General features: G+C 37.7%; 1 protein-coding gene and 1 pseudogene across 9 annotated transcripts in view; one reads left to right on the top strand and one right to left on the bottom strand.

The window, feature by feature from the left end:
- Positions 1-25,446, bottom strand: part of Frmpd4 (FERM and PDZ domain containing 4) — a 972,353-nt gene that overhangs the window by 278,509 nt on the left and 668,398 nt on the right. Inside the window, exon 1 of one of the 9 annotated variants that reach the window (XM_021187618.2) lies at positions 5,789-5,857. The exons of the other annotated variants lie outside the window; for them this stretch is intronic. The gene's annotated coding sequence lies outside the window, so the exon portion shown is untranslated. Of the gene's footprint in view, positions 1-5,788; positions 5,858-25,446 lie in introns of those variants that run through there. 9 annotated transcript variants of the gene reach the window in all.
- LOC110313424 lies at positions 23,218-24,522 on the top strand (annotated as a pseudogene).

Consider the following 25,446-nt stretch of genomic DNA (forward strand, 5'->3'; position numbering starts at 1 on the left):
ATATATATATATAAATGGAGATTTCATCTACACTTAGATTTTATATTAGGGATTTACATCTAAATTTAGGTGATGTTTTTAATAATTTGTATAAAAAAGCCTTATAAGTGTGGTGCTAAAATTGAGTTTACATGACTTAGGCACGACTTAGAGTGGAAATCATGCATTTCATGAATAATCATTTTCAATAGCTTAAAAATTCATAAAATTCTCCTAAGTCATGTAAAATAGACATTGATTCTATGAAGGATTTGACTATAAATATTCTAATGAAAGGTCTACCCCCTATATCAACATGCCATTCTCACACAGCAAAGGCCTAATTGTTTATAGGAGATAATGAGGTGTGAATGATACATGCAGGAGAAATTGGTACTCATAAACTTTTGATGGTTCCGATAATTAACTCTGCTATGTCTGTTCCTCTGTGTCACCTACAACCCCCGCAGGGTAAATGACACTGGCTATCCATTCTCTCAAAGGCTGATTAAACTGTCATTTCATTCTTGAAAGTTTTGTGCTCAAGTAAAGTCCAAGTTGGGGACTCTGAATGCCTACAATATTTTTTATATCATCTCATGCCTCTATTTATCCATAGATATCTCAGAAGAACCAGGGTTTTCTGTCTTCTATGTGTGAGTGCTTTTGTGTGTCAATGGGAATCTATGTAAGAATGTGTGTGCACGTATATGATAGAAGTCAGGTGACAATTTAGGATCTTCTTCAAATGTTTCTCTACTGTATCACTTGAGACAGAGTCTCACAGGAAACTTAGAGCTTACCAATTGTGTAGACTGGCTGGCTAGCAAGCCCTAAGAGTACTCTTGTTTCTGGCTCCCTATTGTTGAAATTACAGGTATGTGACTACTCTTAGCTTGTATATGAGGATACTGGGGATCTACATTTAGTTCTTCAGGCTTGACAGCAAACACTCTATTGTCTGAGCCATTTCCTGGATCCCCAAAACTAAAGATTTACCACAGAGTTCTTAGTCACTATTCCCAACTTATTCGCTACCTTCTCAAGCCTTATCAATGGATACCGTTTAGTTCAAGGGCATCTACAAAGAACTGCATGCATTTCTTTTCTTAGACTGCCTTCTGTAGCCTTATAGAGTTTGACCTGGCTAGCCCTTTGAGGTCATTTCCATTCTCCAGAATAATTGTTTATTCTTCTGACTTAAATTCGTCCTTCTTGAAGTTTTCTTTTCAACTCCCTTTGTCCAATACACTAACCACTCTTCCCATGTGGTTATGCTAAATACTAGAAATGTAGACATTTGCTGGGCGTGGTAGAGCACGCCTTTAATCCCAGCACTCGGGAGGCAGAGGCAGGCGGATTTCTGAGTTCGAGGCCAGCCTGGTCTACAGAATGAGTTCCAGGACAGCCAAGGCTACACAGAAAATCCCTGTCTCGAACCCCCCCACCCCCCCAAAAAAAAAGAAAGAAAGAAAAAAAAAAGAAATGTAGACATTCTGAATCAAGATGAACTGTAAGTGTGAAGTACACATTTGAATTTAAAGACTTAATAGGGAAGGGATCCAAATGTTTCATTAATAATTGTTAATACATTTATATGTTGAACTGATACCAGGTTGATTGAGCAAGATATACTAAAATTGAATGCCACCAGTTTATTTGGTTTTTCAAATATGACATTAGAGAATTGCATATGGAGAGTCAAGCCTGCATTCCCAGCACTTGAAAGATTGAGGTGGTAAGACAGAGTTTGATTTCAGCCTAGGCTGCACCATGAGATTCTGCCTTAAAAGATGGAGACACTAGAGTACCAGACAACTTAGCTTGTAGCGCTCATCAGGATTTCATTAGACTGAGTTCCTCTGTAACCTTTGTAGAGGATTATATACCCCTCTCATAGATTTCTTAACAATATCATTCTTTCCCCATTGCTAATTTGCCTGGAACACTTGTCTATTTTTCTGGACTTTCTTCATTACTGAAACAGGGAACTTAATATTTTCTTCAGGATCATATCTACAACCAATGCATATTGGGCATTTACATACATCAGGTAAATGAAAATAAGAACTACACTGAGAATCTAGAGATCGGGATGTGCAGGCCATATTTAACATGGAGATTAGAAACAGTTCATGTCTATCAACCTTTCTAGTTTCACTGACTCCAAATATTTCATATGAGTACTTAAATGAGGCACTTAATCATTGGGGTTTCAGAAGTTTTAAAACAAAAACAATCGTATACATACTTCCTTTAGCACCTTTCTCCAGATTTTATAAAGTCCCCACCAATGAATCTGAAAGACAGTCAGTATGGTAAAACTTCTTGCTTGCAAGGATTAGTTGACTTTATAATAATCATATTATAATGAAAAAAAAAAGAGGTTATTTGGGCTTACAATTTTGGTGCTCCTAGTCCATTGGCAGGGTGCCCCATTTTGGTGGATTTGTGATATTACACAAGAGTGGGACTCTGTATGGTAAAACAAAGCTACTTATCTAATAGCCAGGAGAAAAATGTAAGGACAAGGATGACAGGATTCCCAGTGGCCTCTTCTTGAGCACGTCCCTACTGATCTACCTTCCTTTATCTAGTCTTTATGTTGTTGTTGTTTTTAAATTTGGGGTTTGAAACTATTTCTCACATTTCCCAGGCTATATTCAAACTCCCCAAATAGCTGATGAGGACCTTGAACATCTGATCATCTCCCCCTCTTCCAATGTGCTGGCATTAATTGAGTAAGCTATCAAACTTGGTTACTACAGTGCTGAGAATCCAACCTGGGGCTTCATGTGTATGAGGTAAACTTTCTACAAGGCAAGCAACATCCAAGCCCCTCACTTCTCTCACCATTCTATTTTTCCTCAAAAAGGAAAAAAGGAAGATGCTTTACTATGTACATTTAGATGGCTTGATATCTGCTATATAATCAGGGTGGTCTCAAATTTGTGAGAATTTATTTTTCTTTGCCTCATTAAGTACTGGAATTGTGAGGATGCGCCCCACCCAGCCTTAGTAGCCTTTTCTTCATGAGTCTACCACTTTCTGATAGCACCTAAGCTCAAAATCAAGTTTTGAAAATATGGGCTTTTGGATGTCATAACAGATCTCTATACCAGAAAATTAGTGGGGTGAGTCAATGCATGAGAATTAATGGAATTAGTGGCACTCTTAATACAAGATGGGTGCAGTGTGGGCACTTATAGAGGCACCATGGTGCAAGATGCTTCTCTGAATCCAGACAGCAGAAAAGTGCTTCAATCCTGTCAGTAAATTCCTCACAGGCCATGCCACTGTGAGCCTTTAGGTAAGCCACTATGCTGTCCCTAGGGACATATGCCCGTTAATTTCCTCCTTCAGGTATTAAGAAACAAGCCAAAAAGGAAGGCCCCAATGTCCTGAATACTATTACCTTAGCTCAGTAACAGGGTCTTGAGCCCCCAAACCACCCACTCTGAATCACGTTATGCTCATGGGCCTTTAAAAATTATTATTATTAAAAAAAATAATCCCATGCCACACCAATTCCAGTAGGATCTGTGTGACAAGTTCCACAAACTGAGGCAGTAGACTTCAAAACAAGGAGGTCTCCTGGAACCTGTTGTCGAACTCTTAGCCAGAGAAAAATTGAGCCATTATTCTCATGGCAATTTATTTGTTTCATCTTCTTTTATTCTTTTTTTTTTAACTTACCAGATGTTCCTGATGGCCTAGGCTAAGATCTTAAGCAAGAATAATGGGTTCGAGACCATCCCTTGAGATGTGGGCACTAGCCATGACCTTATCTCCAGGGAAACCAGCACTTCACTTTATAAATCATTTACAAGGTAGTATTGATAGATAAAAACTTTCCCAACAATTAAATTACATATGGCTACATGTGTGTCATCAGAAGTGGGCTCTTTTATATTGTTTGAGAAAGCTTTAAAAAAATAATTAAAATAGTTTAAATTTATGTTCTGAAGATTCACAGAAAGAACAGGTACTAGATATTAAATGGTAACTGACCATAAAAATTTATTAACCTGTTCTTGGAATTATGCCACTTGCCTTAGATGATTTTTGTGCTTTACTGTGCCAAATGACTATGATGATATCTGTTCTATCCGTGACTGCTTCATTGAACACATCTCAGAGTTGTAATAATTGTTTGTTTATATATAAAAACCCTTGATTGAAAGCTGCAAAATACACCCAGATTCAAACTGCCTCTGTGTTTGTCTCTCCTTGTCACCATCGCCTAATCCTTACCCACCTAGCCTTCGAGGACCCTTGTCCCAGGGACCCCCATACCCGACTGGGGTGGTCCGTGGCAATCCTATACACTAAGGGAATTAACATTTATGTGCTGCCAATTCATATTAGTGTTGCTGCTGTGATAAGTGTTTCTGAAATGGACTCCTAAAATCATTAAGGCCATTTGCCTTATTCATAGAAAAAAAAATGCCAGTCATCCATCATAATGCACAAGACAACTGCCAGTCTCATTTTAGTAAAAAAGAGTTGTTTCATCTAGGGCACTAGAGAATGAGTTGAAAAGGAAAGAGCAGTGCCTCCTGGATGCATAATATATTTCTTTAGGTGAAGCTACAAAAGCCTCAGTTGCTATTTATATTCCACAGGATTTCTGCCAGTAATCTCCAGTGGCTAATATAGGTGAAATAAAATCTCTTCTGGGAAAGGGAAGAGTCAAAAATGCAAAACCTTCTGGAGATTTAACTTTCCTTTTTTTTTTCATGTCTTTTTCTTTCCTACTCTCTTCTCTTCTCTGGGACTGGGTTTAATGTATCCCAAGTTGGTCTTGAACTTGCTATGTGCCTGAAGAGGACCTTGAACTTGCTATGTGATTGAAGATGACTTTGAACTTCTGATCCTCTTACTTTTTCCTCCCAAGCACTGAGAATACAGCATGTGCAACCATGTACTGTTTATGGGGTGCTTGAGATAGAACCCAAGGCTCCGTGTATGCTAGGCAGCCACTCTACCAACTTAAGCTACCTCTTTAAGCCATCCCCTTCCCTTCCTCCTTCTCCTGTCTCTATCTATCCCTCCACTTCACCCCCTTTTCTTCCTTTGTTTGTTCTTATCTTTCCTTATATGTAGCCTGCCCAAAGGTTCTATTTTGGAACCTCTCTGATCACCCCTAGAGAATTCAACCCCCCAAATCTCAAAGGTTTTTTGCAGTGTTTTTCTTCTCACCCACTGCCAGCATTCTTATAAGATTTGCCCATGTTCCTTGGAGCCAATCAGTTTATATAATTGTTCTAATTTTTTTCTTGTAATTACGTTTTACCTATTTCTTTTAAGCCTCACCTTTTCGTCCCATTTATTTTTCATCTCTCACCCTTGGAGAATTTCTTTTTCTGGCAAGCTCTCCTTGTTCTCTTTGGCAGGGTTTCACAAAAGCACAAATAGTCATAATGATCAAAATGTGCGGTTGCAGGAGGCCTCACCTAAGAAGATGAAATTGCTCTGCAGACATTAGCTCATCAGTTTCCCCTCTAAGGGGAAGGACTTATTTCCCAGGAGTGGCATGCAAAAGTGAGTGCAACTGTATTCTGCACCTTAAGAGAACTATGAACAGGTACTCGCTTAGTATAGGTCCAGCATCCAGGACTTTATTTCTTCTAGCCCTACCTTCTGAATATCAACTTTAACTTAAGCCCAGTTTCTTCTTATAAATGCAGCTTTAAATCTGCTAATGCCTAGTTGTTCAATGGGCACAAAGACCAAAACAAAACAAAAACTATTGTGGTCTGTTTCATGTTCTATATTCAGTTGTTCCTAGTTTCATATGCCACCATACCTGACCTTGCACTTGCTTTTGAATTCTTTTGCATGCTGAAGAAATCACTGGTAACTTCCTCTCTCCAATACTCTCTTCCAACTTGTGTTTCTTCAGGCTTGTTTTGCCTGTGAACAGCTGACCACAGAATAAATGCTCACTCCATGAGAACCTACTGCAATGACTTCTTCTTTACCATGAAAAAAGAAACATACACCAAATGACAAGTCATGTACAATATTTTGTTTTAAGTTTAAAATCTGCGTAAGCTCCCCCATCATTTAGGCTGCTTTTAATCTATAAACAAAAGTTACACACACATACACACACGCATGCACACACACACACACATATATATGCACACATACATATATATATATATATATACACATATATGCATATACATATATATATGTGGATCATTTATAGTATAAGCATAAAGTTCATTATTAATGTAAATTTATACTTGTATGTAACAAACATGTGATGAATATTGGTTGACAAGTGTTTGCAATGCTAACTCAGATTTGTGAATAGCTATTTATTATTATGAATTATTCTTAATAATCCCATTGTCTAACATGAGGTCCCTAATCTCAAGGGAATTAATTTGTCATTGTAGAGGGCAGATACAACCCAGCTGAAATGTCTGACTAGCAATCCTTGTCACACTTTCATTATTGATATCTTTTTGAAACACAGACATCTGGGTATAATCCTATGCACACTAAAACCAGAGTTCTCAGCCTCTGTGCTGACGCTTACAATACAATATTTTGCTTGCAATGAGCCTTCTTCCGTGAGCACTTCCAAGTTAAAAATCATTATGCTTGTGAGAAAGGGGGGTTGTCTGTTGGAAATTAGATTTATCCAAGATTAGTTTTCACACTGTTCCCTAGATCCCCTTGCGTATTTCTGAGTGCACATCCCATTTACCTACATCATCAACCTAGCTTTTTATCATAAAGGAAGATAAATAGATTGAAAAAGGTATCACTGGCCAGTGGGGTTCATCATGAAGAAATAAAGGTAACTTATCTTCACAGTTTATAATTTTCCAGAGGCCATTTTATTTTATAGCAAGGAATATGACATATGAGTCTTGAATTTCTTTATTGTGGTTGTGTTATGTATAATTGAAGGCCAATTGTATATAGTACAGCTTGGAGTGGCGGTGGAAATCTGAAGGCTGAAAAACCTTCTCTAGAAAGAGGACATATACAAGAGGACAGAATGATATCTTGAGAGCCTGATCTAGAGTGTCATAGGAATGCTTGCAATCCTACAGCAAGAGGATGATGATGTGGCTCCAATATTTTCTTTATTTGTCTACTATTTTGGGTAAGCCCATTGTTTGAAAGCCTAAAGTTACACACACAGCAAACATAGAAGGTAGTTTCAAAAACTAAATAGCTTCACTTAAACAGAGGGTACTTTCTGCAAGAATGTTTAGTGCTCTGGGCCTGGGACAAGAGAGATGGCTGAGTGAATAAAATGCTTGTTGTGCAAACATGAGGACCTCAATTCACTCACTCAGAACAAATATATATTATGAGTTGGACATTCCTATAGTTCTAGCTCAGAGAAGGCAGAGAGAGACAGGCAGATTTCAGTGGTTCACTGGCCAGCCAGAATACCAAATAACTGATTTCCAGACTCAGTAAGACTCCTTCCCATCTCAAAAATAAAATAGTGGAAGTATATGGAATTATCAATGAAGAAATTTGATAAAAAGAAATAAAATATAAACATGTAGGAGGAAAAAGGTTGAGAGCAATTGAAGAAAATGCGTATATTGGCCTCCATGCACACATGAGTAACTATACATATGTATATAGTACTCATGCACACACGCACACACGCATGAATCACACAAGCATGCATCCTCACTCAGCATGTCTCCCACCTTAGTTCTGTGTTGGACTTGACAACAGTGATAGTGTGCCCCTGATTTATAGGCTTAATCCCCTATTTTGGCAGCACTTCTCAATAGTGACTAGGACTTGGGACAATGCTCTTTACAAGGTCCAATGTTACTGTTCTTTTATGTAGGAATGCACCTAGGTGTTACTCCTCATGAATGAGGTTTCTTTTGTGTTCTGTTAAAAAAAATTGTTTCCACACAGAAGCACAATTTGTTCTAGCTCTTTGATACCATCTCAAGTAGATACAGCTGGGTCTAAAACCATTTGTTTCTTCCTGACCAAAAATAATTTACACATGTTTGCTGAAAATAAAACAAGGCAAAGCCTCCTTTGATTTCTTCAGTAAACTGAGATGACATTTCTACACATTCTCAAAGCAAACACGAGCAGTAGGATAACACTAGTAACTTGGATTTCTCAATAAACCTTAAAAACCCATTAATTCTTGTGAACTCACTAATATACATCTTTGTTCATTTTATTTTGGCCCCTCCATCTTCAGATGTCTGTCTTTTCTTTATTGTTCTATGCTTTCTCCCCCCAAAACTGTTTCACTGAGAGTTATAAAAGCTGTAGTAGGAAATTAGACATCAGTGTCTTGTTAAGAGAAGGAAAGCAGCAGCCCACTGGTTCCATTGGATCCTGTTGGTTCATTGTGATTGTTGTATGTTTGTTTGTTTCATTTTGGGGAGTGGAATGAGATGTCTCTAACTTAGAATCAGTTTTTCACTATACCTCAAATCTTTCTAGGAGACCTATCCCATAGAAAGGATCTTGTATAGAAAGCATATGTGTTTTTCTTCTTCCCTTTTTGCATGAAGCTGGAACAAATTAACTTAATGTTGCATGAAAATAAGTGAAGTGTCATTTTAATTAAAAGATAGAAGTGCTATATCCCTTGGCTGAGCCTTAGAAAGCACTTCCCATTCCTTAAAAGTAAAGTGGGTAATTTTCCCCCATGGCTCATCAACTAGACTTTTTTCTTAATCTATTTTGATATGTTGGATTGGCCATGTTTGCACTGAGTACTCGCTATTCATCATGTTAAGAATGAAGCCACCATATTTTGACAATTTCACAGCACTGAGGATGGTCCAATGGGAATCCACAGTTAAAATATCAATTCTGATACAGAAAGCACAGGACAATCGTCAGGGAACACCATTTTCTGAGAAGAGAGCACCCAGTTATGGACTTTATCAAGGTACTATAAGTTTAATCACTGAGCCTTTCAGCTTGAGCAGAAAAATAGTCTTCAAGTTACAAAGGGAAAGTGTTGGGGATTTTATTTAAAAGCACTAAAGGTCTAGTACAATGACACTAGAATAAGTGTGGGACACAACCATCTTGTCACTCCGTCAATGTTTACTTCAGAGTATGAGAGACAAAAACTATATACATTTATTCTGAATGAAATATAAGCAAACAAGAACACCAATACTATTGGGCAGTTTCTAGGATAGTGGTCAGCATACTATTGGTAAACTTAGGAAGTCAGGGTGAAATGGAATCTGTTCACTTGTGTGCCAACAACTGCCTTAGGGCTACAGAAGGAGTAGTCCTGAGTAAGAAGTTGTGAACCCAACTGGCACACGTGGAAATTTGTGTATCAAGACATACTTGTAGAGATCATCCACCCACTATTTGGAGACTGATACACATCTATGTTCGGAAACAGAAAGAAGGGAAAACTAAGTAGCACTCTGACAAAATGAGTTAAAATACATCAACATTGATAAAATGGAAAAATAAATGCTTATTTATTTATCTATTATTTATGTTATTTTTTGAAGCTGGGTTTCACTCTGTAGCTCTGGCTAGCAACTAAAAGCACATTCCTAGCAAATGTCATATCTCAATGAGATTATAGGGCATCAGCCACTAAGGTCTGAGTCTGGAGCTCCTTAAATTGATCCTACCTTCCCTAAAAGATCACCTGAGTTATTTGCTTGCTTAACTCTCCCCAATTCTTTCTTTGCTATTCTCTTGAAAGAGAAAAATTAGTGTTTGGGCTTTTTGGAAATCCAGTGCGCAAGCCCTAAGTATGGTCTTTGGGTAGTGCAGAGGAGTACATTTCCAGACCCCAGTGAAATCTTGTGGCATTTCTCTGTGATTTAAGAGAGTGGGCATTCAAAATAAATGCTGTTTTGGACTCTTAAGAAGTTCTAAGGGAAAACGTATGGTATCATAGATCACAAAAGAACAACATCAGACAGCCAGGGATAAGAATACTTCAGGGCAGTCGACCTTCCCAATATAGCATTTCTTTAATATAGTTCTTGATGTTGTAGTGACCTCAAAACACAAAATTATTTTGTTGCTGCTTTCATAACTGTAATTTTGTTAGTTATGTATCACAACACAAGATACAGGATATCTGATATGCAACCTTGTGTTTCAACCCAGAAGTTGAGAATCACTGTTCTAGAGAGAGAGAGTGAGATAAAAAAAAAGAAAACTAGGAAGGTAATAAGCTCATGAACACATTTGGGGAGGCAAAGGAGCTCTTAGCCATGAGGTATCACAGTGTGATTTTTAGCCTTTGTGTTTTGCATTATAAGTATTTGTACAGGAACTAAAAGCAACAGTGGACTCTCACAAGTATTTCTGAGACTGTAAACTAAAAAGGCTCACTTAGATAAACAGTTGCATTTCCACCTCTTTACACTGAAAACATGCCAATAGTTTTCATGTAAAATTTTACTTTAAAGTAAATAGGCTAATTATTGGTTCGACTTTTGCCTTGGAACTGTGCACCCAGAAGCAAAACTATGGCTTTGCGCATGTGTACACATTTTGGCTTTTTTCTACTCTCTTTGTAATTATTGAAAAGGACTCTTTAATAGTTTCATGCATGTGTATAGTAGATTGTAGTCATTCCCCCTCCATATCATTCTTTTGCATCACTCTTCTTCTTCCACTAATTTTTCTCTTAATAATAAAAAGAAAGAGAACACGTGTGTGTGAGAGAGAGCACATACACACATACAAATAGACATATACAAGGCAGAACATTCATACATAGCAAACAAAATAAATACAACATGAATAGAAATGAACCAACCTTTCCCCTCCTATTTTTGTCCTGTGAGCACATGCATTCATGACCCACTGAGATTAATTGGGGTTCCTTCCACGAGCATTGGTGGGAGGTTATTTACTCATCCTGAGGTACTTTGTAGCAGTTACACCACTGAAGAAAGTAAGTAGTACTTGTTCATTATGTGCCACCAATCACCAAAAGCTCTCTTCAGCTAGAGTGGGCCTTGTGTGTCCCTCCTCCATCCATGCTGGAATGCTGACTGGCTTGAGTTTTTTTTTTTTGTTTGTTTTTTTTTTGTTTTTTGTTTTTCGAGACAGGGTTTCTCTGTATATCCCTGGCTGTCCTGTAGTCCAAGCTGGCTTCGAACTCAGAAATCCGCCTGCCTCTGCCTCCCGAGTGCTGGAATTAAAGGCGTGTGCCACCACGCCCAGCTTTGGCTTGAGTTTTGTGAAGGCTGGATGCAGGTCTACACAGCTGCAGTGAGTCTGGAAGTATAATGGCCATGTAGCATTGGACCATGGAGGACATCTCTCAGAAATATGATTCTCCTAACTCTAGTTCTCACGGTCTTTCCACCCTGTCCTGTTCCACGATGCTACTTGAGCCTTGGAGGAAGTGGTATAGATATATTCATGAGATTCATGTTGAGAGGTTTAAAACCACTCAGCCTAGAAATATGCTTTCTTAGCAATTGCTGTCTCTTTTTCCATCTCTTTGGACAGAGGCCACTGTCTCTTTTAGTAATAAAAACAAAAACAAAAAGAAGGGCTAGTTATACTGTTCAATGAATAAGAGCACTTGCTGTTTTTGCAGAGGATTGTGGGCTCAATTTCCAGCAATCACATGGCAGCTTACAACCATCTCTGGTTCCAGGGCATCAGAGACCCTTCTGGTCTCACTAAGAAACATCACACACACACACACACACACACACACACACACACACACACACAAGAGAGAGAGAGAGAGAGAGAGAGAGAGAGAGAGAGAGAGAGAGAGAGAGAGAGCGCGAGCATATTTATACAAACAGGCAAAACATTCACACAAAGCAAAGCAAATAAATAAAAGTTGAAAAGAAATAAACAAATAAGTCCATAGAGAATCTAATGTCAAAGTGTTTTACAGATGTCCCAAACCTTTTAGTAAAAAGAATTAGCATGCTCATGGGCCTGTCATAAGAAAAATTGAGGATCAGGGAAGCTGAAGGCTCTACCCAGGTCAGAAAGCCTGGATTCTAATCTAACTGCTTCCCTGTATCATTTTTGTACCTCCAAATAAATGAGACAGCTTACACTGAGAAGAATAATTTCAATTCTAGAAACTAATATTTCCTTTCGTATAAACCCATTGTTTATAATAACAGCCTGCAATGATTGTGAATTCTAGGCACATTGCCTTGACTGGTCATTCTATCCTTTCATTTAATTTTAAAGCTTACAACTTTTTCCAGTCAAAGCTTATTAAAAACCTGAGTTTTCAAATATTAAAAGTAGAACATCAAAGATGATTCAATTGAACTTATAAAGCCTCATTTCAAATCCAACAAAACATTTGTTTCAAGATGCAGAGGGCCGTAGAACATGAATGTTTTAAAGCCACATCTTTGGATTATTCAGTTTATGGTTGGAGCAGGTTTCTGTTTTCAAATGATTTATGATAAAATCTAGCTTAAATTCCATTTTTGTCACCATGACATTTAGCCCTGGTGTTTTCAAGCTGTTAAGCAAACATTCTTGAGGATCACAGCCCTCAGAGTGAAATCCAGTCAGGAAATCCATCCTTCTTAATCAGCAATTCCAAGAAGGGAAAACGTTCACAGATTAGGATAATATCACTCCCCCACACCCAAGAAATCACTGTCCTGCAGTAGACTCATGACGATGCTGACAAGAAAACCACTGCATCATTCCCTGGGCCATACTAGAGTGGATGTGGACAGTATATGATTCAGACACATGGCAGTGTCCTTCTAACTCTGGAGGTTTTTTTTTTATATTTATCTGTTTTGTTTGTTTATTTATTTGTTTGTGTTTTAGAGAAAATCCACTAAAAAGACACATTGTCCATATAGATTCAAAATAACCTCACTGCTGATAAAAGTTACTGTACTTACTATATGGTTACTATACTTACTAAATGGTTCTTATGCACAGAATATGACAAACGAATCATTTGTATTAAACTATTTTTGGAGGAGTTTTACATAATGGGGCTCCAGACTTGAATTCTGTTTCTCTTGGCTCCATTGCCTTGCCTGCTCTATGCATCTTCTTACATCTCTAGCATCCTTGTGATATGATAGCACCTAGCCCACCTGCCATGCTTACTTACATACACCTTTTGGAAAGTTTTGTTTAATTAGATTATGGAAATAGTTACAATAGGATATATAATTACTGATAATGAGCATCTAAAGCAACATTAAATGGCAAACTGCCCTTCAATGAAATATTAAGTGCTATATAGCTTGTTTGTCCGTGCCATCATGTATTTAGCATTATCTAGGAAGCCTTGGTTAGAATGGGACCCCCAACAGCACTGTCCCTTAGCAGCTAATGAGTAGCTTCCCCTACTTCTTCAAACTGTCTGGAAATTTTAGTTTACAAAATTAGAAGCTCAAGGAAAATCCCCTAGTGGGTTCATGTGTACTCACATGTTATGTGTCCACACACAGTTGCAAAATGCCGAATCATAGATGCCTGGGAGAGCCAGAACTTTCCAGTTAATAGTAAAGGTAAAACAGTAATTTTTTTCTTTGTTAGACAGAAGAAAATGTACACAGTTGAGTGAGTCATGGTGAGTTCTCACAGGCTACTGGCACCATAGAAGCTCTTTGAATGTCTCAGTATAATCCAGCCTGCACTAAGTACTCTATGGATGAAGCAGTGATGGACAGCCCTTGTCCATTGACAGTTTCACTTCAAGGGGCCTAGTTTGAAGGTCTGTGAATTTTTCTGTCTGAGAGCCTTCTTTCAAGACACATAAATACTAATGCAAACATGAGGCCATTGAATGAATCTCATAGCTCTTGACTTTTGAAGGGCAAGTTCGATGCTAACTCAATTCCAGTGGTTGGCAAACACTTTGAGGAATAGGCTAGGTGTGTGTGTGTGTGTGTGTGTGTGTGTGTGTGTGTGTTGTAGGCATTTGAAAGTATATGTGGCCCCTCGTGCTTACACATAAAGGCAAGAGGATGACATCTGATGCCTGCCTCTAGCATCTTCCGCCTGAAGCTACATGCTATTTTGGAAGGCTTTTCAGTCTCACTGGAATATTGTGGCAAGAAATGCTCTACACACAATTTCAGAATCCAGACAGCAGAGAAAATAAGGGCAACTCTGCATAGAATGGGGGAATGCTTAGTAGTTTCCACAATCTCCTTTTCACCCTCAGTTCATCACATTTTCAGAAAAATTCCTTTTCTGTGAATCCTCATGAGTGGATAATGTTTTAATGTTTGCCTGTATTACCCTCTTTCCCTTAATAAAATGGTAGAGGAAAAATACTTACTGCTCTTTTATAACAGATTTCTAGACATGACCTTAACAGGGCCAGCAACATGGCTAGGATGATAAGATAGCTTGCTAGTCTGATAACTTGGATCCAGTGGAAGGACAGAATCAACTCCTGAAACTTGCCATACATGTGCACTGCTGTGCACATGCTCCACACATTAACAACAAATGAAAATTTAACCTTAATAGCAATCTGATTTTCTAATAAAGATAGACTTATATAAAATATTTCATTCATTGAAACCCAGAAGGGACAGAGTATTGGGTAAAGATCACATTAAAAGAATGTGCCTTTCTCTAGTTAGGTTTATTGAATGGTGGGAAGATGGAAACAGGCAAATGTTTAGTGGTTTCCTTTAAGGACACCGAGAGATCATAACTATATAAGGTTTATAACTGTACAAGGTATAATGAGTTGCTAATCCTATAGTCAAATATGATAACCTCTGTAATAGCACAGTCCTCCAATTCCCCAATCTTTCAGTGTTTATTTCTCATTAAAAATAAATTCAAAAGAATGTTGTCTGTTCTATTTTTTTCTCTAGGGAAATAAATATCTAATCTATATTTGATGGTCAGTGGAGTAATACAGTTTTGGATTTCTTTCTATTACTTCTTATGTTTCTTCTTTGTGTTTCATTCTTGTTTCATTTATAAAACTCAAAAATGAGTTATTATTTATAGAACATGAAAAGTGGCTTGAAACACTACACTTATTTTTCAGGCTGGCCTCAAACTTGCTATGTAGTCAAAGAGTTTCTTAAGTTTCTGATCTTCCTGCCTCTATTTCCAGAATGCCAGGATTACAGGCATGCATAGCACTTCTGGCTCCTTGCAGTGCTGAGGATTAAATTTAAGGTTCTGGGTAGGCTAGGCAAGTAGTCTACCAACTGAGCTATATTTCCAGCCTCAAGCTCTCATTCACTGTATGGACGCACCATCTCCCCATGAGCAAATGTACTGCCTCAATCCATTAGTGTCAGAATTGAAAAACATTCACTAGCTTATGCCCAGCTAATAATAATCTTCTTTTTAGAGAAACAGTCATAAGTTTGGCATAGTGGTTGGTATGTGATTGTCATCCCAGAACTATGAAGACCAAGCCAGGTAGGAATCACAGCTTCCAAAGTAGCCTGGTCTACACAACAAAATCCTTTCCCAAAAGGTGGAAAGCCAATATTACACACATACAAAAGCTAAGCAAATAACTAGTGATATATGGCATGTGTTGATAAGATGCATATTGGTTAAGGGTACGAGTTTGAGACATACCAGACCAAGTTTGAAATTCACCCTGCAGATTTTATTCATTTTTTAAAAATTAAATTAATTCTCTTTCCCACTGTGGGATCCTGATATTCAAATTCAAGCCATCATATTTGTGTTGCAAGTGCTTCCAACTGAGCTACCTAGTGGTCCCCATTTCCATTTTATTGAACTTTCTCATACAGGTTGTTCCAGTTCTCTTAAGCTTACATATATCATGTTTGGCTTGCTGGGTTGTGGGACAGTATTACTATAATAACATTTCCAGGTGTAATACAAAAGTAGAGAGCACTAGAGGCCTGTGCTTTATACAAAATATGAGCAATCTAAAGCTATCTTATAAATACACCATTACACTGCTGGTCTCACATACTACTATCTGCTGACTTGAGTCCCTTTGTCAAACTTCTTGAACTAATATATTGCAAAGACTGAGAACAGAGAAAGTCTAGGACATAAAACAGTGCTTAATGTATCAAATTGTAACATCCCGAAGAAGTATAAGGGACTTATTTTGTAAATAGTTATGCATAACTTTTCCTTCTCTTAAATTCATGAATTTCACAAAGCTTCCTTTTCATTAAAAGAAAAACAAAAGTCTTGTTACATATATCACATATCTAATTGTAGAGGGAAAAAAACCAACGATGACTTGAAGCACAATGATAGAAGTTTCAATTATTACTACTGGCCAAATGTGGGCACATAAAATATATAGTTATGAGAATGAGTCAACCACTGAATTAAGAGAAATGTATATTGTAGCTGTTCGAGGCCATTTCACTTTGTGTGCTTTGTTATCCAGGGATAGGTAGGCTAACTTAAGCTCTCTGAATTCCAATGATTCAGGGGTATTCAAGTCCATCTCTGTGTTTGGTGTTTAACTAGGAAGACTCATTGTTCTCAATATATGTTAGTTCTTACAGTGAAGATTTGTCACTGTAATAGCATAGCAAATTTCCATGAGGAATTTGGCTTCCCACACCCTCTTCATCTCATGTAATGTTACACAGAAAATATTCTCCATTTAGCAACATAACGTAGAAAGCTGTGTGTGATGTTTTTGTCCTTGCAATTCCACTGAAGATCTAATAGTCATGGTTTTAATTTGTTGGTTATAATGTACTCTTAACCTCAGCATTTCACACATTCTTGACTCCCAGAGAGAAAGCAAGTAGTAACTAAATATCACATCGTTTGTGGAAACATTGAGAGACATCTCTCCAGGTTTCAGCTAAGATCCAAGTCTGAGAGTAAACCCTTCTGAAAGAAGCACTTGCCAGCTTGCTTTGATAACTCCCATGAACATCTTAATTCCTTTGAAGATCAGTCTCCCCAGTCTTCTATGTTTGCTCTTGAATTGCTATTGAGATACAGTGATTGTTAAGCACTTCAGAGAGCCACCTGTGAAACGTAAATAGTAGTTTTCTAGTTTTCTCTGTGCTGAGAAATCACTGGATTTTGGAAGTTTTTTGTTTGTTTGTTTGTTTTTTCACAGGCATCATAATTTTCTGATGTCTCCTCTCCAAAAAGGAACTACAGGGTAGCTGCTAAATACATTTTCCAGGATGTTGAATCCTAGTTTCACTAGTTAACTACCAAGTTGCAAAGTTATTTAAGATCGCTGTGTCTTTATTATTTACCCTATGGTAATGAAGTAAGTATGGGATGTGAGAGGGACATCCATAATCTGTCTAGTACCTATGAGGATTACACAAGAGAAAATTCAGTGAAATTTTTAATAAGTGCCTCCCACTCCCATTGCCAAATGATTCTATCAGGATGTTCTTCTTCAAGATCAAAAACAAATTAAATATATGAGGACCAGAAACTATTGTGAAAGGGATGGAAGTCTAATTCATCGAATTATTCTTCTCTAAAAGGTGCCATCTGCCTAGCCTCATATTGCTTTTACTATAGACCCCCACAAGGGAATTAAAATGCTCTTCAAGTTTATGCAAACATCTCCTTTAGACACGGGAAAATAAAGTACATGTCTATTTTGACACACACACAAACACACACACACACACACACACATCAAAACAAAACACCAAAAATAACAACAAAAAAGCTGTGAAACCAGCCCACCTATAGTTTCTAGTAGAAGAGTTTACTGACTGACAAACTATGGAGTTTAGACAGACTACTGTGTCAGAGTGATTGCGAGCTTTATTGCTGAAACTGTCAAAATTGAGACTCCTACAGTGAAGTTACATGTATGGAAAACCCTAAATAGGGTTAAAACACTTACAGCATCAGAAAAGACCAAAGGGAATCTGATGAAAGGCAGTTTCTAATCCTGACACTGAGGTCGAGATATAATCTTGGGAGGGACCAAATTCATTCAATATTGAGAACAGTCCACTCACTTGGAACCTTTCTTAAAACCCCAAAGCACAAATTATATATATATATATATATATATATATATATATATATATATATATATATATAACATCCAACATTCTTATGATTATCACTAATTATTTTCATCTTTCATCTACCTTTTGATTTTTTCCAGTAATCTCATACAGAAGGAGTAACACTTATTTAAGATAATTCTGCTTTTTAAATTCAAGATAGAAACAGAAAAATCTGTAATGCTTCTTTTCTGAGTTGGTTTCCTTTGTGTAAAAAGGAAGAAGGAGGGAGAAGAAGCAACAGCAGGCAGTGTTATGCAGACAAATGAACTCAAAGACAATAGCATTATTTGTAACTTATGTTGATTTCCATAGTGTAAATATTCACATTACAGCCAATTTAATGTTACTAACGAGTTTTTCAGTTGTCTCTCATTTAGGAGCAGTTAGGTTTTGTACCACTAAGTGAATGCTTGAAGGCATGAAAGCAGATGACTTGAACAGTCACATAATCATGTAGTCTTGAAGTTCTTACTATATTCTTGGCACCTATAGTGATTATTTCTATCTATTCTCTCTATATCAATAAGACTAGACTAGTATTCTATTGATTTATGTCCATTTAAAAATAAAGAAACACAGACCCATGGAAGTTACTAACATGCTTAAATATCCACTTTATTGGATGAATATGAGGTAGCTGAATTCTAGTCCTTTCTCTCAAAAGGAGTAATTTACCACCAATGCAATAACACTGAACCTGGGCACCTTGAGACAAGCACATATCCTCATTCCCATAACTTGACTCGATCTGGTGATAGCCTAAATCAATACCCATTTTACCTTATATCCTACAGTAGAAATCACTGTATATCTGAAGTCTCAACAATCACTCCTCTATTTTAAGCAGAGGCTACTAAAAAAACATATCAGAGAAGCCTAAGGCCCTCTTTGACATCTAGGAAATGTTCTATCCTAGATAAGGCAACATAGACTAAATGAAACTAAAGACAGATGTCATATGCTGGGTAGTAGGGTCCTCTGTGATTAGCCTTTTATTTTATACTGTACCCAAACAAGAATGCCATTAATGAAACTAGAACTTGTTGAATGACTTTGTATATTCATGTTTAACTGTTTACTAGATCTGTAGTGAGGTTCTTCAAAATCATGTATAGCAGTTGATAGGAGGATCCCAAGACACTACTAGACATTAGAAGGTTAATAAGATCTGCCCATGAGATATTTGTATATGTGCAATGTTTTTTAAATGCCTTTGCTTTGGTTATAAAATTGTAAGGATAACACAAATACTTCCTATATACACTTTACTTCCTATATACACTTTAACCAGTTTCCCATGAAAGACCAGGCCAGGGGAGCAATATCCGTGATATATTTCCATTAACTTAATTCCAGATTACATTCTAATTTTCCTGACCTTGTCAGAACTGTTAATCAAATAACAAGACAACATGCTTAATGTCACAGTCTCTGTAGGTTGTTTTACTTCATAAATGTCCCTTTAGGGCCTTTCATCAACTCTATGAGATTGGAAGGGTAGGGGATTATTCACAAAAAAAAAGATGAAGATGAAGCTTTGCCTAATAGATAAAGCTATAAATACCTGGCTTTAATACAAATCTCAAGCGATCATTTATTTTAGTAAGTCTTATTGAAGTTGTGAGGGTGGGAATTAGGAGAGGTTTACTATATTAGATTGATGAACTTGGAATAAGGAATAGAATCTTCAGCAAAATCTCAGGTCTAAATTCATCTTTTAGAATCTATTGCCAACATATATAGATATGTTGGTTTGTCCAACCCTCTCCATTATAAAAGTACATTGTTAGAAATAGCCTTGAGAGTTTTATGATTATAATTTTTATTCTTTATTGTTTTTAAGGTTTTATGTGCATGAGTGATTTGCCTTGCATATATGTATATGTACCATATGCTTTTAGTGCCCACAGAAGTCAGAATAGGGTACTGGGTCCCTTGAAAGAAGAGTAATGAGCTGCCATATGGGAATCTTACCCTGGTCTTTTTAAAGAACTTTTAACTACTGAGGCACCAGGCCTAAATCCTTATTCCTAGTTGTAAAGTGAACACAATTTGAATACCAACTCATTTGGTATAATCCTATGTCAGCCTGAGAAACTATGGATCAATGAAGTTTAAGGGCTCACTGGGTAATAAAAATATACAAATAAAATTGGAATCCATGTAGATCATTTATTCCTTCATATCAGAAATCAAAATCTCAGGGAACTAAATTTTCAGATGTTCTGAGCCCAGGCTTTAAAAATCGCATTCTGCATTCACTTTATTCTGCCACAATAGGGCCTTCATGTTTGGCTCTGAATAACTCCATGAGTAACTGGATACTGGGCTGAATGTTGCCTAGTAAATTGCCAAAATTCCTAGAGCACACTGTCTGTTCCTTACCATCAAAATCGCTCAACTCACTCCAAGGGATGATGTTTTAACAAATGGTCCTGTTGTCATCATTTCTCCCCAACTAATAAAACAAAGCAAATACTCAGAATGACTAGAGAAGTATTTGCTGCTTTTCTTTTCATTAAACAAATCTCCTAGTTAAGTTAATAACTCTAGAAGTAAATACAAAAAAAAAAAAAAAAAGAAGGAAAAGTTTCAAAGAATAAACTTTTTTTGTTCTATCATTACCACAGATCTCTAATAGCTACATTGCTTGGATTTGCATCTCCTTTTCAAGGAGTATAATGTCTTATTGTTTGGACAGTTGTCAAGATTAATCCTCCTCCTTACTTGCTTAATTTGTTATATTCACTATAGGGCGTTGTGAAAGAAGAAAATGAGATAAGCACAGGATTTGAAAAGGGGGCATCAACACTCCCTGCACTCACTAACCATTAGTATCTTTCCTTATTATCTACCTCTATGTTAAGAATGAATAATGGGGGTCTATTTTTTTTTTCTGTTGGAGTAATGATAGTCACATTATATAATTACATAGTTTGGATGCTCTACTGTACCTTCTGTGGTGAAAACCAAAAGTAGAGATAATTACAACCCTGCTGAGCTGGGAGGCCAGCCTTGCCACGTGGAGATCCCCGACAGTGGCCATCAAGCCTTCACTGTGTCTGACAAGACAGCCAGGGCAACTTGGAAGGCAGATTGGAGGTGGCAATTTAAGGAGCTACAGGAAGCCCGCACAGCAGTGTGGTTTTAGAACTAGCAATTTTAGCCTCATCAGTGGTAATTTACAAGTGATTTAATGGTGCTGAATCATACGGCCGCTTCAACATTTATGAGTGGACATAAAAGTTATGACAGGTTCTCAGTGTAAGATGAATATTAATGTTAAAAATAAGCTTGCTTTTAACTGATATTCAATTTGTGAGATGTTCACATTTTAATTTGGGGGGCGGGGGCATAATTCTTTCAAATACAAACCCTGGAGAGAGATAATGACAGCTGAAAGAACAGAGGGAGATAAGGGTTCAGGGTACAACCAGTGCTGACCTCTGCCATGTTTGGAAATTGGCTTTGACTGGTAATAGGGCTGTTTCCTGTGGATTGTGATAAAGTCTCTTAGTAACTTTTATTTGTTCTCCTTATCTAGTTGGTTTTTAGTTTTGTTTTGTTCTTTTAAAAGGTGTTAAAATGGGATTTGTCATCAGGAGTATGTTCCAGGTTTTAATCAAAAGTCATTCTATGAGCTGCTGACAATGGTTCAGTGAATAATGGCACCAAACCTGATGACTACAGTTCTAACCCTGAACTCACATGATAGAAATACAAGACCAACTTCCTTAAGTTGTCCTTGGACCCTCACAAAGCATGTGATGGTATGAATGTATGTGTATACATGCACACAATATGATCATTGTTGTCAGGGCCAAGAACCTGTAACTAGATGGCCATAGGCTTTAGAGAAGAGTCTACTGCCATTATTTTGCTAAATGGGCGTAGTATTAAAACAAATCATAGTGATTTGCTGTTATGCTCATAGATTAGGGCATCTCTCATCCCTTATCAGAGAAGCTCCACTTTGTTGTTAACACAAAGATCCACAAGTAGTAAAGTTGTAGAGACTAAGAGACTGTGTGTAATTCTCAGCCTTAAATGGGATATTAATATCACAGCCTCTCATCAATGATCACAGGTCACTTTGACAGATGGGATGGAAAGATTGTAAAAGCCAAAGGTGGTGGATCTACATTTTTAAAAATACAGCAAAGCAGTGGTACATACAGAGTTACAACACTTATGACAGCATAAATAGATGCATAAAAGCTCAAAAAGACCAATTCTAAAAATCTGTTTAGCAATTAATAGCTTCTATAAGAGCAAGGAACATCATTTATAAAGATGTGGACCCAATAGTTTGACCACGAACCATTTGATTATATGCTCAACTCAAATTATACTTGAGTTTTCTTTTAAAATAAAAATAGATACAAAGTTGGCTGTGTAGGGAGTGGGGGTAGATCTAGGATGAGTTGGGAAAATGTGGCAGATATGATAAAGTATGAAATTTTTGAAGAATTAATAAAAATGAGAAAGGAAAAAAATGTTATTCCATTAAAGAACAATGCATTCTGTGACAATTGATGTATAGCCAAACCCTTCCTTTCCATGTTGATCATTCCTTTAAACATGACAGCTCTTTTTATACTGCTTTTGCAAATGTGGGTGCTGGTTGTGATTGACGTAAAATCCCTATAGTGCTAGTCAACGAAATGCAGGAGAGGAGAGAATATTCTACTGAGAATTACATAATTAATATCTGTTCTTACAGTCTGTGTAATTGCCTTCTGGTATATTTGCTGGAGGGTGGTAAAAGTCTGGTGGGCAAAGAAAAAAAAAAGGGAGAGAGAGAAGCCATAAAGATGCCAATCATAAAATCAGGAGAGGAAAACCTGTGCCCAGAATGACATAAGAAAGTAACAAGTGAGCCTGAGAATTACATCGTTTGCCAATGCTGGGAACCTATATAGACACGGAAAAGAAGAAAGAAGCTAGAGCATGCAAGTATGCACACACACACACACACACACACACACACACACACACACACACACCCCTATAAATCAATAGTGTAAGATAATAGAGTTAAGGAGCCGGCCTGCAACCTGCCAGGGATGCTCTGGTAGGAGCAGCTCCTGGAGAGTCTACCTCACACCTAGCACCTGAGGGATCTGGTTAGGTTGGCAGAGGGAGTGGAGCATCGCTTGCTGACGTCTCAGGAGCCAGCAGGGCAGAGTAACCCAGTGCCCCGCCCCTTTCCTGTCATCTTTGGGTCACCACAGCAACAAGCCTAAGAAGGCGAATCACAATAGTGCTCTCTGCCTCACCTGTTGCTAAGGGAGGAGTTGACCACATTAAAATGAGTCTGCATGGTGCTCGCGTGGGCCATGAGAGATCAAGAAATAGACGAAGGTCAAGTGACAGATTACGAGATTCATCTCATGAGAGAGCAGAGTATCAGCTCACTCCTTGTATTCGAAATGTGACGACAAGGCAGCATCATGCTGAACAAGAAAAAGATCATAGTTCTCGGCTAAGCAGTTCTTGTCCTCAAAGAGCATCCCCAAATGGCTCCATGGGCAGTGCCGGGAAGAGTAGCAGGAACAGCTGTCAGTCAAGTTCAGAGGGTAGCTGTAAAACATCTGGGGAGATGGTGTTTGTGTATGGGAATGCAAAAGAAGGGCCTGGGAATGGGAAGACATCTGAGCAAGTGACCCTGATAGTGGATAACACCAGATTTGTTGTGGACCTGTCCATTTTTACTGCACAGCCAAATACAATGTTGGGCAGGATGTTTGGCCAGGAACATAATTTCATACGTTCTAACGAGAAAGGAGAATATGAGATAGCAGAGAGAATTGGTTCTACTGTGTTTCGAGCTATTTTGGATTACTATAAGACAGGAATCATCCGTTGTCCTGATGGCATATCTATTCCTGACGTGAGAGATGCATGTGATTACCTTTGCATCTCTTTTGAATACAGTACAATTAAATCTCGAGATCTCAGTGCCCTTATGCATGAGTTATCAAATGATGGGGCTCGAAGACAATTTGAATTTTATCTGGAAGAAATGATCCTCCCTCTCATGGTCGCAAGTGCCAAGAGTGGGGAACGAGAGTGCCACATCGTAGTGCTTACAGATGATGATGTAGTTGATTGGGATGAGGAGTATCCACCACAGATGGGAGAGGAATATTCACAGATTATTTATAGCACAAAATTAGGTAGATTTTTCAAGTACATTGAAAACAGAGATGTGGCCAAATCAGTTTTGAAGGAGAGGGGTCTTAAGAAGATTAGATTGGGAATAGAAGGCTATCCTACCTATAAAGAAAAGGTAAAGAAAAGACCAAGGGGCCGTCCAGAAGTCATTTACAATTATGTCAAAAGACCCTTCATTCAAATGTCCTGGGAGAAGGAGGAAGGAAAGAGTCGGCATGTAGACTTTCAATGTGTAAAGAGTAAATCCATTACCAACCTGGCAGCAGCTGCTGCAGACATTCCCCAAGACCATCTAGTAGTCATGCACCCTACTCCACAGGTGGATGAGCTGGATATCCTTCCCAGCCCCCATGCCTCGGGCAACAGTGATCTTGATCCTGATGTGAAGAATCCAATGCTGTGATGCTGATGTTCCTGAAACCATAGCATGCTACTCTTCACAGTGACGTCGTACTCCTCATTCTGCACTACGAGGCCTCTTTTCTTTATTGTGAGATCTACATGTTTAGGATACTACAGTGTAGGCTTTTTTAAAGACCAAAGGTAGCTGAATGGTTTTTAATGAGTACAACTTTAGCATCATGGTTCCAGTTCTATAAATACATATTTTTACCAGTAGGTCTGTGAAATTGGTTCTTTGTATGGGAACAGTCAATTTTCACACATCTAGGTCTTCTCAGAAGTGGTGGGAATTTGGCAGCTGGGGTATTTTCAGTGTAGATTGATATTTATCATGCCTCAGGTAAGATGCAGAATATTACAGTTGCACTTCATAGATGGTGGTTAAATGGAGCTGTTGATGCCATTTTAGAGCTGTGATGCACAGTATAACATAAGTGCTTCTATCAGAGTATTCCTCTATACAGTATGTATAGTAGGCCCACCACAAGCAAAACCACATCTATCTTGGGTTTATTTAAAAAATAGGATTAAAATTTGATGCTTACAGTGTTGGTTGACTCATCTCCAGAGCCCTGCAGCCCTTTTAGAGTGAGTCACATGCAGGGAGGGTGAACGTCAAGAGGTGGCTTACTGTCCAGTCTGCCTTATCCTTAATCTGTTCATATATTTATTTACTAATGCTTTTTTCTTAAGAGTTATGGGATAGGAAAACAAACTGTTTGCTCTTCATTTACTAAATGATTATAAACTCGAGTTTTTCACCAAAGTAAAATTTCATTGTTTAAAATAAAGATATAGGTAACAGAGAATTTGAAATAAAAAAACTTATAATGCAAACTAAGAAATGGCAGTAGAAAGAGTTGAAAACTGAAACAAATACAAATGAAGATATCACACATTCAGATGGATGAATTTCATGTTAAGG

Source organism: Mus pahari, chromosome X (assembly GCF_900095145.1).
Source record: "Mus pahari chromosome X, PAHARI_EIJ_v1.1, whole genome shotgun sequence".
In the NCBI taxonomy this organism is placed as follows: Eukaryota; Metazoa; Chordata; class Mammalia; order Rodentia; family Muridae; genus Mus; species Mus pahari.